The 14,673-nt window shown below is 44.0% G+C and overlaps 1 protein-coding gene across 5 annotated transcripts in view; it reads left to right on the top strand.

The window, feature by feature from the left end:
* Window positions 1-14,673, top strand: part of LOC126276092 (putative tyramine receptor 2) — a 1,721,495-nt gene that overhangs the window by 1,483,014 nt on the left and 223,808 nt on the right. For 4 of the 5 annotated variants that reach the window (XM_049977249.1, XM_049977251.1, XM_049977253.1 and 1 more), the window contains one exon: window positions 5,503-5,591. The gene's annotated coding sequence lies outside the window, so the exon portion shown is untranslated. Of the gene's footprint in view, window positions 1-5,502; window positions 5,592-10,491; window positions 10,758-14,673 lie in introns of those variants that run through there. The other variant, XM_049977252.1, reaches the window with a different exon arrangement.

Here is a 14,673-nt window from a genome sequence, read left to right as displayed (position 1 = left end):
TTAATCACTCGAGTCCTTATTTTCCTTGTAGTTTTCGTGGTAATGAATCTTTAAGAGTGCTGGCGGTCACTGATACAGTGTATCTACACACCTGGAAATTGAAATAAGAACACCGTGAATTCATTGTCCCAGGAAGAGGAAACTTTATTGACACATTCCTGGGGTCAGATACATCACATGATCACACTGACAGAACCACAGGCACATAGACACAGGCAACAGAGCATGCACAATGTCGGCACTAGTACAGTGTATATTAACCTTTCGCAGCAATGCAGGCTGCTATTCTCCCATGGAGACGATCGTAGAGATGCTGGATGTAGTAGTGTGGAACGGCTTGCAATGCCATTTCCACCTGGCGCCTCAGTTGGACCAGCGTTCGTGCTGGACGTGCAGGCCGCGTGAGACGACGCTTCACCCAGTCCCAAACATGCTCAATGGGGGACCGATCCGGAGATCTTGCTGGCCAGGGTAGTTGACTTACACCTTCTAGAGCACGTTGGGTGGCAAGGGATACATGCGCACGTGCATTGTCCTGTTGGAACAGCAAGTTCCCTTGCCGGTCTAGCAATGGTAGAACGATGGGTTCGAGACGGTTTCGATGTACCGTGCACTATTCAGTGTCCCCTCGACGATCACCAGAGGTGTACGGCCAGTGTAGGGGATCGCTCCCCACACCATGATGCCGGGTGTTGGCCCTGTGTGCCTCGGTCGTATGCAGTCCTGATTGTGGCGCTCACCTGCACGGCGCCTAACACGCATACGACCATCATTGGCACCAAGGCAGAAGCGACTCTCATCGCTGAAGACGACACGTCTCCATTCGTCACTCCATTCACGCCTGTCGCGACACCACTGGAGGCGGGCTGCACGATGTTGGGGCGTGAGCGGAAGACGGCCTAACGGTGTGCGGGACCGTAGCCCAGCTTCATGGAGACGGTTGCGAATGGTCCTCGCCGATACCCCAGGAGCAATAGTGTCCCTAATTTGCTGGGAAGTGGCGGTGCGGTCCCCTACGGCACTGCGTAGGATCCTACGGTCTTGGCGTGCATCCGTGCGTCGCTGCGTTCCGGTCCGGTCCCATGTCGACGGGCACGTGCACCTTCCGCCGACCACTGGCGACAACATCGATGTACTGTGGAGACCTCACGCCCCACGTGTTGAACAATTCGGCGGTACGTCCACCCGGCCTCCCGCATGCCCACTATACGCCCTCGCTCAAAGTCCGTCAACTGCACATACGGTTCACGTCCACGCTGTCGCGGCATGCTACCAGTGTTAAAGACTGCGATGGAGCTCCGTATGCCCGGCCTCCCGCATGCCCACTATACGACCTCGCTCAAAGTCCGTCAACTGCACATACGGTTCACGTCCACGCTGTCGCGGCATGCTACCAGTGTTAAAGACTGCGATGGAGCTCCGTATGCCACGGCAAACTGGCTGACACTGACGACGGCGGTGCACAAATGCTGCGCAGGTAGCGCCATTCGACGGCCAACACCGCGGTTCCTGGTGTGTCCGCTGTGCCGTGCGTGTGATCATTGCTTGTACAGCCCTCTCGCAGTGTCCAGAGCAAGTATGGTGGGTCTGACACACCGGTGTCAATGTGTTCTTTTTTCCATTTCCAGGAGAGTACATTTTAAAAAATAGGAGTTTAAAAATAGAGCTTAAAAAATACATCCAGCAGTCTTCTCTTTTCTGTAACGTGACAGACTGTTTCGAATGTTTGCTCCTTGCAGCGAAGTAGGCTAAGCTATCAGAGTATGTCTTGCCATGAAGCCGGGATGGAGAGCAGCACTTTTCTTGCTCTCACAACCGCGCAGCTGACGCTGGAAATGGAGCAGTGAACTGGCCTAGGATGCGGTCGATTGGCCGCACACGCTCCTTATGAATCTGCCATGCATTCCCAGAGTAACGGACAGAATCGGACGTATATTGTGCAAACACAGCGTAACGACGATTTTCAAACCGACAAGGAGGATCAAAGAGGGCCTTAGATCGGCAAAGCAGAAAATAGATCCACTTGCAATGTCACGAATATACCGTACACCAAGCACATGCGAAAATGTTTATGTCGGAATGACTGGAGGATGAATCAACACCAGGATCAAAGAACATAAGCGACATTGCAGGTTAGGGCAGGTGGAGAAATCGGCCGTGACGAAGCACGCGTTGAGTGAGACCGATCACGTAATGTATTTCGCCGACACGGAACTTCTGGCTGCAGAGAAGCACTATGACACGAGCTAGTTCAGAGAAGCTGTATAAATACAAAAACATGCCAAGAGTTTCAACAAGAAAGAAAAAAGCCTTAAGGTAAACGGATCCTGGCTTCCCGTACTGCAGCGAACGGCCGTCGCAGGTAGCAAGAGGAGAACTGCACTGGAAATGACCGAGGAGAAGCCCTCGGACGTTGGTGCGCCAGGAACATATAGTCTGCGGCGGCGAGATCGTCTCCAGTTTACCAGCGGCAATGGAGGGTGAAGCTTTGACAAGGCCAGCCAATCGTGGTGGCGAAACGTCGGTAAAATCATTAGATGTATGTCGGCCGAAGAACCCGAGAGAGAAGCAAATAGGCAGTTTGTCATTCAATTTTGTTACTTGAATGAGAATGTATTGAGGGCATACGTAACGTCTGAATGTTTCATTTTATGGAAGTCTGTATAAAATACATGCGTTGGAAAATTCTTGTCCAATGATGAGTCATGTGACGTATATCCAGTGAGAACGCTTTTGTATATATACACTTACACTGTATGAACATCTGTCCGAGCCATGAATGCGTATGTGGAGAAATCGGATCCCTCCAACATATAGCGATACTCGTACGATGCACTGCTCATACACGGGGCAGACTACAAAGAATGGCACACGACAACATATACAACATCCCAAGGAACCTAAAGCTATGGAAGACCTAGAAAGAACAGTGGAAAATATTTCAAGAATATTATAATCAGAATGCACAAGAGAGTGGCCTTTAGACTTGCTCCCAGGCCAAACATAACGATGACAATAACAGAAATCGTGACAGAAAAAATAAAAAATCATGATTCAGGAACGGAAGATGAAAAGACGCCCACATAGACGAAGTACCAAATAACAGTCATAGCTAAAAACTTCATAAATACTTAGAATAACATAAGACATAGACATACATACTGAAACAGCTACATAGAAATAAACATAAAGAGAATTCTGATCAGAAAAATATAAATCGGTGGTCCCATTTCAAGATCTGCCTTCCTGCCAATCCACATAAAATACTGACAGTAATAACCCGGTATAATAATGGCTTTGGAAGTGTATTTCATAGTAGCACGTAAACAGTGACCGGCTATTTTTCCATAAGGATCACTTAAAAATTGTTACTAATTGAGTAAACGAACCCTTAGTATACAGTCAAATAACATATGAAACTTGAAATTTCAAAGAGAAAGGAAAAGGCTAAATGCACTTCCGACGCTTTCCCTTCAGATCATTGATGTTGGCGGGCAACCATTTGCTCTGTGCTTTCCTATTCTTCATTTATTCTCTTCTAGGTACTAACATTTTCACTTAAACACTCAGTTCCCTTTAATTGAATTGCAGCTTCTGTTTTGTTTAATTTTCTTCGTAGATAACTATTAGTGCTTTGATTTTTTTCTTTGCTGGAAGTAATATTTGACGGCGTAATGTAAAAAAAATTATGTTACACGATGAAAACCGTAAAATGTACATACTAGGAAACTTGTCTTTAGATATGCAACAAGTGAAATGAATAGTACTTGAGGGAGCGGTAGAAGGTAAATATGTAGACTGAGAACGGAAAGTGTCCAACAGATAATGGATCGCAACCGGTGTAAGCCTTGCTCTGAGATGAAGAGGTTGGCTCAGGAGAGGGATTCGTGGTGGTCCGCATCAAACCAGTCAAGAGACCTGAAATCTTGTAGTAATTTAGACAGGTGATACGTTATTCGTGGACATATTTATTTGAAACACTTTAAGTTCTGAGTACGAGGGTGTACTGAAAAGTGATACCTCTCGATTTTTTATTCTGTTCTTAATGTCGGTTGAGGTATTGGATACTAATCAATCGACTTCCCCGCTTTGCTGACTCAATTTCCAGATGAGTCCAAGTTGTAGCATGAAACATGGAGGTTTGTAACGTAACTTTGTCACTGCGTGAGAGACCCTCAGGAAACTAAAAGCACAAATTCGAAGAAATCCGCACATCTACATCTATATCTACATGGATACTCTGCAAATCACATTTAAGTGCCTGTCAGAGGGTTCATCGAACCATCTTCAAATTCTCTATTATTCCAGTCTCGTATAGCGCGCGGGAAGAATGAACACCTATATCTTTCCGTACGAGCTCTGATTTCCCTTATTTTATCCTGGTGATCGTTCCTCCCAATGTAAGTCGGTGTCAACAAAATATTTTCGCATTCGCAGGAGAAAGTTGGTGATTGTAATTTCGTGAGAAGATTCCGTCGCATCGAAAAACGCCTTTCTTTTAATAATGTCCATCCCAAATCCTGAATCATTTCTGTGACACTCTCTCCCATATTTCGCGATAACACAAAACGTGCTGCCTTTCTTTGTATTTTTCCGATGTACTCAGTCAGTCCTATCTGGTAAGGATCCCACACCGCGCAACAGTATTTTAAAGTGGACGGACAAGTTTAGTGTAGGTCTGTTACATTTTCTAGGTGTCCTGCCAATAAAACGTAGTCTTTGGTTAGCCTTCCCCACAGCATTTTCTGTGGCTTCCTTCCAATTTAAATTGTTCGTAACTGTTATACCTAGGTATGCAGCACCCTCTTGTTCAGCATGACAAACGCTGCGACATGTGCAACATCCGGACGCCTTGGATTCGCACTCATTGATTATCCTCCATACACCCACAGTTTGGGCCCATCCGATTTAAAGTACAGATTCGAGGACCTCACTTTGATGGTGATGATGCGGTGATAGTAAAAGTGAGGTTGTGGAACCGTATAGAAGTTAAAAATTCTTCAGTGACAGTATGAACCACCTAGTCTCCCATTGGGACAAATATATTCCTCGCCAGGGTGACTATTATGAGAAATAAATATTTAAACACGAAGAATGAAGATACAGAATTTTAACAAATTTTTATTTTATTTTAAAAGCTTTAAGAGTTTTCACATAAAACGTTCGGATGTTTTACATTTCAGCACGCCCACGTAAAAAGAACTACTGTCTTATGGAACAGTAATTTTCCTGTTCTACTACCCAGACTTTCTTAGCTGTGCTTAATAACTGTATGCTATAGTTTTCCAGGACAGCAGTTATCGCAGCCTATATCAGTATTTTGTATGTACTTTCACCTCTTGTCTCATATGCCTGTATTTCTATTGCGTATTGTGGATTATGCTGTACTTGTGCCGTACCAGCAACCGTATGCGACGAAGTTGAGAGGTATTATTAGATTGTCGAAAATATTCTGACACATAAGCAAACGCGCTGCAATACTGAAATGTCTTCTTTTTCCAGATGCGGATTCCTGAAGGAAGATCTGCCGGGCGAATCTAAACTCGAAGAGACTGAGTAAGCGACGCAGAGAAATTGGATTTCCATATCAAGTAAGTCAGACTGAATCAATACAGAGTGCCTTAGGAGCACACAGGAAACGACCTTCCCCCTGACTTCTAGGAAAACAAAAACTCTACAACTTTTGTACCTGCAGCACTCAACTCGAAGCTGGACGCACACGCAAAAAGACTATGGATGATATCGTAGTGAATCATGCAACGTTTATGTGAGTGTAATGCCTCACGCACACTGTGGTTTCTCCAATTGGAACAATCCAAGTAGCAAATAAACTGTTTTGGCGGTTTATAGCCAACTCTACACGACGAAAAATAAATGTTTAGATATTTCCATGTAGAAAAATTTTGCGCGCGGCTACAGCGTGAAACACAAAAGAAGTTTGAGGGTCACAGACATATTCCATTCACTGTTATATACAGTTACTTGCATGAGAAACAGAAGTTGCGAAGCTGAGTCAAGTAATAACTGTAAACATTTTTTAATATTTCCTAAAGGACACAAGTAGCAGGACATAGCCTTCTCCCTGCAAGTTCGCCAACGGCTTCAGATTCCTTGAATTCTCGTGGGTAATAATTCGTTTGTGAATCTTCGCAGCCAGTCGAGAGTCTCTTATGTACCTCTTCATCGCAACGGAATTTTTTGACGCCTATTGCTTCTTGCAATGGTTAGAATAAATGAAAACCACTCTGACAATAACTGCAGATGTCAGGCTGAGTCGTTTCGAGTAGATTGCGAGACGAAGATAATTTCTAGGAGGTTTCAGTATCATACATGACTGATAACGTTTGCCGCGGCACATAGTGCTCTTCGATAGTATATTTGTTATGCCAAAAGGAGGTCAGCATAGTAGTCACTGCTGAGGTCAGAGTTCAGCACTTCTGTGCTTTGTGTGATGACGAATGACGTCATTTCTTACACCTTTCTTTTCATTTCAGGTCAATGGTAGTGCATCCAAGTTTTATGCTAGTAAGAAACTGTCATCGCACCATATAGTCGTTCTCGTTGTTACCATAGAGTATTCAGTTTCTACGCACCTTCCCTGCAAACGTTTTGTGAAACTTAGGTATTTGTGTGCACCACATGCTGTTTTAGTCCATTATTGATGTTTACAATTGCTATATTATCATCCATTACAGGTCGCTGGTTTTCCATAATGATGATTTTAACATCTGCGTTGTAATCTGGAGTGAAGTGCCTGGCACGAACGAAGAGCTTTTCTGTCTCCAATCGCATGCGTGTTGCCGTAATAAAGCTGTATTACCATACATGACTTTCATTGACACCGACGTGGACATAGCATAAGGACATTGGAATGACGCAGACAGACTAGGGCGCATACAGAGGGAAATATACAGCCCTTCTTTCCTCGCCCAATAGGTGAATGTAATAGGAAAGAAAAGCAACTGTATTCGTACTATAGTACATCCTACATGCGATGTACAGTAGTTCGCGTAGTACACACAAGATCTTTGAGATAACTAATTTTGCCCGTGACCTACAAACTAATAAGCTAAAGGAATGTTTATTTAGGTTGGTAGACGTAAGAAACGTAACTCCTTGTGTGGAGATATGATCACAATATATTTAATTACTTCAGAGTGTTCCAACAACGAGTTATAATTTGTTATGTAGAAAACAAGTTATTTCCTCGCGCAGCTGAGGTACTTCAACCAACTGTATACATATCAATTTTAATCCAGTTTTAGTTATGGAGCCAGAAACTTTCAAGTTATTATAGGTGCATACAACATTCTGAAAATAATTGACTGCGTTCAAAACGTGGTTCTTGTGGCGGAATATTCATTGAAGTGACGAGTTCAAACTAGTGCACTCTTTCCTGAATCAGTAGGCCTTCCAAGCGACCTGCGGACTAGATGTAAAGTTGCTGGTGTCACGAAGCGACAAACTTCCTCGATTCTGTAATCGAAGTCCTATACTGTTATAATCTTCGATGTATCCTTGCATTGACGACTTCGAGAAATAAGAAGTTTGAGAAGGCCATTAAGAAGTGTTCCTTTCTGCTGCAGTACATCACGATTTTCATGTCAACACAAGGAAAGCCATAGGTATCTGCCAGGCGAACAGTTAGCTTCGCTGATACGAGAGCTGCACGGGAACGATCTCTAGCGGGGAGTTGCTTTCTACAAATGGGCCGTGGATAATTTCACTCTGGACGCCATGCAAAGTGTTCTCTGGTGCACCCACGTGCATTACGGAACCACAGATGGGTACCTCATGCCAGTCGGCGTAGGAAGTGGTCCCGTAACGTTTGACGTTTGAATCTTCGGAGATGAAATCATCGATGTCCACTACTTCTCAGGTATACTGACAGTTGAGAACTATCGAGCTTTCATTGTGTACAAATTAGGTGTTATCCTTGAAAATACCCTTTGATTTTGTGATATTATGCAAGAACTGATCAGGTTATTGTTTGGGAGATGGTTAAGATACCTTAGAAATCGGGAAAAGCCCTACGGTTGCCGATTTGGCACCAGTAGATTTTTTTTGTGGGAATAGCTGAAGAATCGGTATTCAAGTTACCGAACTCACAATCCCAGATTGGTTTGAAACAAGTCACCGTGTAAGCTTGCGGCTGTGTGACATCAGCAACTTTACATCTAGTCTGTAGGTCGTACTGACAGCGTATGGATTTGTTTACTCAGAAAAATGAGCATGCGTTTGAATACCTCACTTAAGTGAACTTCCCACCATCGTAACATTCTACTGGAAACGTCGAGCTACGTATGTACAGCATTCTCTGTCCACCCCGAAAACTTTGAAGGTTTCCAACTCTCTAACTAAAAGTGATAAAGTAGGATTTAACTGATTTCTGTGCAGACGGATTAAATAAATCAGGAACACGATAGGAAAAGATATTGGTACCATTACCGTCCTAAATAAATAAATCCTTAACTCACTATTTTTAAATTACAAAGAGAAACATTTTATCTGGAGTACCTTGTATTTAGATATAGGAGGGTCATTAAATAAGTAATACACCATAGTACAACAAATACGTTCTTAAAGGAGGTTGTTTTCGTTCAGTAATCCAGTACAGTACAATGTGCCCCACTCTTTTGGCTACAAAACCCTATCTTTCATTATAATCTCCATTCAACGTGACGATCTTACGCTACCCTACTGGGAGGTCGTGTATGCTCACATGTTACACTCTACTGATCGATGTCGTAGCCAACGTGTCGCTGCATCAATAGCCTTCCCATCATCCTTGTACCGATTGCAGAGGAGTGCAACCTTCATTGAGCCAAAAGTGGAGTGCAACCTTCATTCAGCCAAATAGATGGAAGTATGAAGGTGAGGATTCTCTTCTCTGCTGTGGTTGAGGAAGAACAGTCGAATTAAATTTTTTGAACTCTTCTCAGGTGCGAAGAGTTGTTTGAGGCCTTGCGTTGTCATGGAGAATGACAAGTTCGTTTGCATTTTTGTGACGACGATCACGCTGAGGGAATTTCATCAATTTCCAAAGGGTAGCATAATAGAGTTCAGAGGTGATCGTTGCACCATGAGGGAGGATATCAAACAAAATAATGACTTCAGAGTCCCGGCTGATGGCGCGGCATTGGTATTTTTCTTCGGAGAACTGGTGGTCTGGCACTTCTACATATATTGCCTTTTGATTTACGGTTCGAAGAGATGAACCTTTTTTTTATAGCCTGTGACGATGTTCGTCAAATGTTGTCACGATCATCCTCGTAAAGCGCAAGCAGATCCGCACAGGTGATCCTTACGTACTCTTTATGGCCTTCTGCGTCGGCAAGGAACTCATCTTTGAATTCCCCAAATGGTGGAAGAGTGTGTCAGCATTACCAACAGAGATGTCCAACTGAACAGCGCGGTGTTTGATGGTGATCCGTTCATCACCGCGAATGAGAGTGTCCGCACGTTCGAAAAATGCAGGAGTCACAGCTGTATGCGGCCAGACGGCACGAGGGAGATCTGGCAGATATTCGCCATCTTGCTGTGACGACGACAGATGCCTCGCCCAACGATTCCCCATGCTTTGATCACTGCCAGGTCTCCGTAGACATTCTGTAAGCGCCTATGAATATCTGCAGTGGTCTGATTTTTCGCCAAAAGGAACTGAGTGACAGCTTTCTGCTTTGAACACACATCCGTTGCGGACGCCATTTTGAAGGTTACGTATAGCGCTACCGCCTGTCGGATCATTATGAAATCACAGAGCTTGAATTGGGAACATTCAACGATGTCCCATAATAAATTCCACATTTTTTCAACCGAAATTTCCCGAGAAAAAAATGTGTTATATTACTTATTGAACATCACTCGTAGAATAATAACAATGTAAATGTCTTGTGACTAGGGCCTCCCGTGGGGTAGACCGTACACCGGGAGCACCTCTTGCGATTTGACACCATTTCGGCGTCTTGCGCGTCGATGGGGATGAAATGATGATGATTAGAACAGTCAACACCCAGTCCCTGAGCGGAGAAAATCTCCGACCCACCCGGCAATCGAACCCGAGCCCTCAAGATCGACATTCTGTCGCGCTGGCCATTTTTTACTGTTGATCTCATTTCGTTCCATATTGTTCGTTGAATTTGTTCGGGGCGGACGTCCGATGACTCTCGTTTAGGTTCTTCGTTGAGCCGTAAACTCAGTTTTTTTTATTACAAATGATAGCTAACCTTCTGATCAAACACGCTGGGCTACCTTGCCGGCGGCACTCATCTACCGGGGGCAGGCGTAGAATAATATAAATAGACTAAATGATTTTACACATGGTGTCGCAGGAAGAGACTCTGTGCCTGTCGCATCTGAAACCGGGGTCCTACGCAAAATATTTGATAATTGGTTTTACAGTGCCACACGCAGATGGCACAGTTAGATGACGAGAGAGGAAGAGGCGCCTCGCCTCGCTTCACAGTGTCGGGCAGGCCCCGAGAACCGCAGTGGCGGCGGTCGACCGCTTCCTGCCTGGCGCGACATCCGCGCCCGACATATTGCACGTCGCCGGCCGCTGCCGCTGTCGCTCGTCCAGTCTGACGTCGGAGGGCTGCGCTGCGCCGTGCTGAGTGGCCGCAAGAAACGGGTCGCACCCTACAGGCGCCACACGTGCGGTTCGCCATACTTTCCGCGAAGTGTGTTCCTCGGATACGACACGAGTTGCAATTAATCAGTGGGAAAGGAACCATCAGCCATCCTGTCGTAAGCTGCCGGTGAGTAATGGTGTTGCTGTGCATCGCGATAATGGATGCTCCCTTTGTTGCTTATTAGAACAGTTCTGTACCTCAGAATGACATGAGTGTAAATGTTCTGCTACAGTGTATTTCGTAAACGATGCGGCTTCCATCATGCAAAAGCACTGTCAGGTCTCATCATATGTAAACTTATTCTCCCGTCGCTTCTTGGTAGAACGAAATACAACGCAGGTTCAATGGTTACCGCGCTACTAACCTCTTTGACATACATTTCTTAAATAGGCATAGAGCAAATCCCTGCTACCCCCCCCTCCCCCCCCCCCCTGTTTGATTGGTAGGAGCACCCTTAACTTGGACTTGACGGGGTGTAACAAGCTCACAGCTCTGCCTTTGCCTTTAAAGCGGAGTTTTACCGGCACTTTTGTCAGAATTTCCCTTAGAGCATGGTGGATCGAGGCAATGAGATATTTTTGGGTGTTCTGTTGTCTTCCGACATTTTGCCATTAAACGACACCTACGACTCCACCTCTCATTGTACTACACAGGGCCGTGGGCACTCAAGAACGCACTGGAGCTCATGAAACATCTTGTGGAGGGAAGTTTCTTATTTGCACTGACTCTCCAAACGCTCTGCAAGCTATTCAGCAAATTTTCCCAGCAGATAGAATAGTTAAAAAATGGTTCAAATGGCTCTGAGCACTATGGGACTCAACGTCTGAGGTCATCAGTCCCCTACAACTTATAACTACTTAAACCTAACCAACCTAAGGACATCACACACATCCACGCCCGAGGCAGGATTCGAACCTGCGACAGTAGCGGTCGCGCGGTTCCAGACTGTAGCGCCTAGAACCGCTCGGCCATTCCGGCCGGCGATAGAATAGTTCGGATGGGCCAGGACACTACCCACTACCAGCATAGACGTAAGAAAGAGATGACCATCTGTTCGTTCTCTGGAAATCGATGGGAACGAGAAAGTTGTGAGAGCATGGAAAACAACCTGCCAGGAAAACACCACACTTCAACTTCCCGGCCCCCTTACAGGCTGTCGTGTGGTGGGTGACAAAACGAGTGTTGGCTGAGTCGGGAAGACAGTAGATGGAAGTGAGTAACAGCAAGCTGCGGTCGGTAAAACCGACTATTCGTCCGTGGTGTACTTTCTTTCAAACTGCATGAAGGCACCTAGTGGTCCTCAGTCGCTTTCGCACTGGACACCGCTCAGTAACGCATGATTATATCTTGTGATAAGAAGACACTCACGACACATCATGTTTTAATGTCCTGTGTGTTATATGCTGATAGGAGCGAAGCCTTTCGATCATAAATTTTCGGCAATTGCGTGACAGTTGTTTACATTTTCTGTGTTGTCAGGACTCTCGCCCAGTTTAACTGGACGCAGGTTTTAATGTCTTTTTCTAGTGGCTGTACCATCCACTTACTTCCGTGATCGATCAGCCTTCTCTCTGACGTCCACCGTTCTATTACTTCTTTTAACACGTGGTAACTATGTGATTAGATCTACAGGTACCTGCATCTGACATTTTCTGTTGTTGTGGCTATCGTTGTATGTCATTTGCTTTTCGTTTTAACAAGAGTACTCATTCACCAGTCCGAGCTCTTGTGAAAGAGCGCTGGTGACCAAGGGGCTTCGCACCCAACAATTTTAAATCCATCCTTCCATCCAGACATTGCTAGAACATAGTTATAAAATAAAAACTCAGTATTTATTTAGTTAATTGGATTTCGGCTTACATCATCAAACTTTAACTGACTCTCATTGTCAAAGAGGTTTCAATATATGTAAACAACATTGCAAAGGATGTTACTCATCTCGACTGCGGCAAGAAAACACAGTGAGATCTTTCAGACTGCAGCGGTAACTGAATTAAAAGTTAAAAAGTTTAAGAGCAAATAAATACAGCGTGCACAAGGAGTAGTAGTATTCAGGGATAATTAGCAGCAAAAACATCTGGTAAACATGTGCTGTAAGATGTCTTCTTCGAGAGCTATGAGCAATTGTTCAGTAAAAGAGACATGTTTCACATTACGCGAAGGTGGACAAGTGCTCATAGCTACTGTGGTATGCATTCTAGAGCCCATGTTTATTAGACTTTTGTTTAGAATGATTGTTCCTGTCATATCCCTGAATACTCACTATTGCTCTTGGGACATCCTGTTTAAAGGGAGCAAGCCATGATAAATACGTGTTAATACTAAACACGGCCTGTATAATAATTTAAATCAAATTAATAGTCCCTGTAATGTAAAATTAGTACTCGAGAAGAGTACTGAAGAATGACTTGAACAAGTTTTTACATACGGAGGGTAACACAAAAAAATTACAATCATTCCCCTAGAGACCTGTGGAAGGTGCATCATCTTATTTGTTTTAGTTTACATATTTGTCATGTGTTATTGTTTTTCTGATATGGTCTACATCCTGGAGGACCGCCTCATTACGGATCTATTGGAAAGAAAGTAAATCTAATCTAATCTACATAAAACGAGTAAACAGAGTTGAGAGCTATAACTACATATTACATGAAGTACATAAGCATACAGAACAAACAAATAAATACAAGTAAACGGAGTTATTGAAAAGAATAGACAAGGCAGGACATATTTGGAAAACTGAGGATTAAGAGAAGTTTAGAACAGGGGAAGTACTGTGTTTCGTTAACAATTGATATTAAATTAGGACTGGGAACCCGATGTTTCCAAGGCTTCCGCAAAACTGAGTTTTTTGGCGTTCGTTTGTCAATTGGGGGACACATGTCTGACATGTCTGTGGCTGGTAGATGTGGCCCTCAGGCTGTACGAGTAGATGCTCAGTAAATGTGGAATCACAATTCTACAGATGCGCCACGGTCTAGATGACATTTTTTCCAGTCACAATGTATCTTACATTCTGAGCATGCGAAGCTGTTGAAAGGGATGAAGTGGGCTGTATCTACCCTTCCAAACACCGGATTGTCCTGCCGTCGTACTGACGCAGACAGATTTTAAAACAAAATTTTGTAACTTCATGATCCACCCACTAGCAATTTCTACGAAATTTATGGATTACGTCTTTGTCACCCTTCGTTCGCCAACAAAGTAGACAATATTAAGTGCATAACATGTCTTGCCTATGAGCGATGTGTATACCTCTGACTTTTTCATTGTTGCAACTGCTGATGCTGCTTTAGACCGGGAAACAGGTTATATACCAATAAAACAAAAATTTTGACAGCTTTCAGAGGTGGTCTGATGATGGCCTTATAAGCCAAATGCTATTTAGCTAAATACATTAATCCTGTAGGAAGTAAACATTATGTTTTCCATTTATAGTCATCGGAGGTTATTTTATCAAAAAGAAAATTTGGGCTTCTTACAAAGTAAACTGGATGCTTGAAACCAATGTAGATGCGTATTACACATGTCGTGTCTGGATAATCGGTCCGCTGTTTCACGTAGAGTTGATTTAGAAGGATTAGATCTCGACCACTCGGTGAAGCCTGCGTGACCGGCTCCATTGAAAATTCACTTTCAAATGATGAAATACGATTCGAGGAAAAAAACCAGCGAGATGATGCAGTGCCGAACCCTTCAGTTGTCAGTTGGCGCCAGATTTGCGTTCTGTATGTGTGCGGCGTGGCGCTGTGCTGGAAACTTCTGCTCATTCCCTGACACTGAAAAATGTCATCATCATTAGTCTTTCTCGCGGAAGACGAGCACAGAAGACGTGAACGATATCTATGGCGGCTCAGAGATGCTGAAAGATCACCATCAACAACAATCTTCATCCGGAAAATTAATTAGTCCTTATTATCACTGCCCGTATTAAGCATATCTTCAAACTGTTTTATAATACACCACTACACGATAATTCTGCAAAAAAAGCGAAAGACAACCAATAAAGCTTCTTATGCCGTCTGTGAGCGTCATTAATGTA

Source organism: Schistocerca gregaria, chromosome 1 (genome assembly GCF_023897955.1).
Source record: "Schistocerca gregaria isolate iqSchGreg1 chromosome 1, iqSchGreg1.2, whole genome shotgun sequence".
Classification (NCBI taxonomy): Eukaryota; Metazoa; Arthropoda; class Insecta; order Orthoptera; family Acrididae; genus Schistocerca; species Schistocerca gregaria.
The sequence above is the reverse complement of the archived record's forward strand: the minus strand, read 5'-3'. Positions and strand labels throughout refer to the sequence as shown.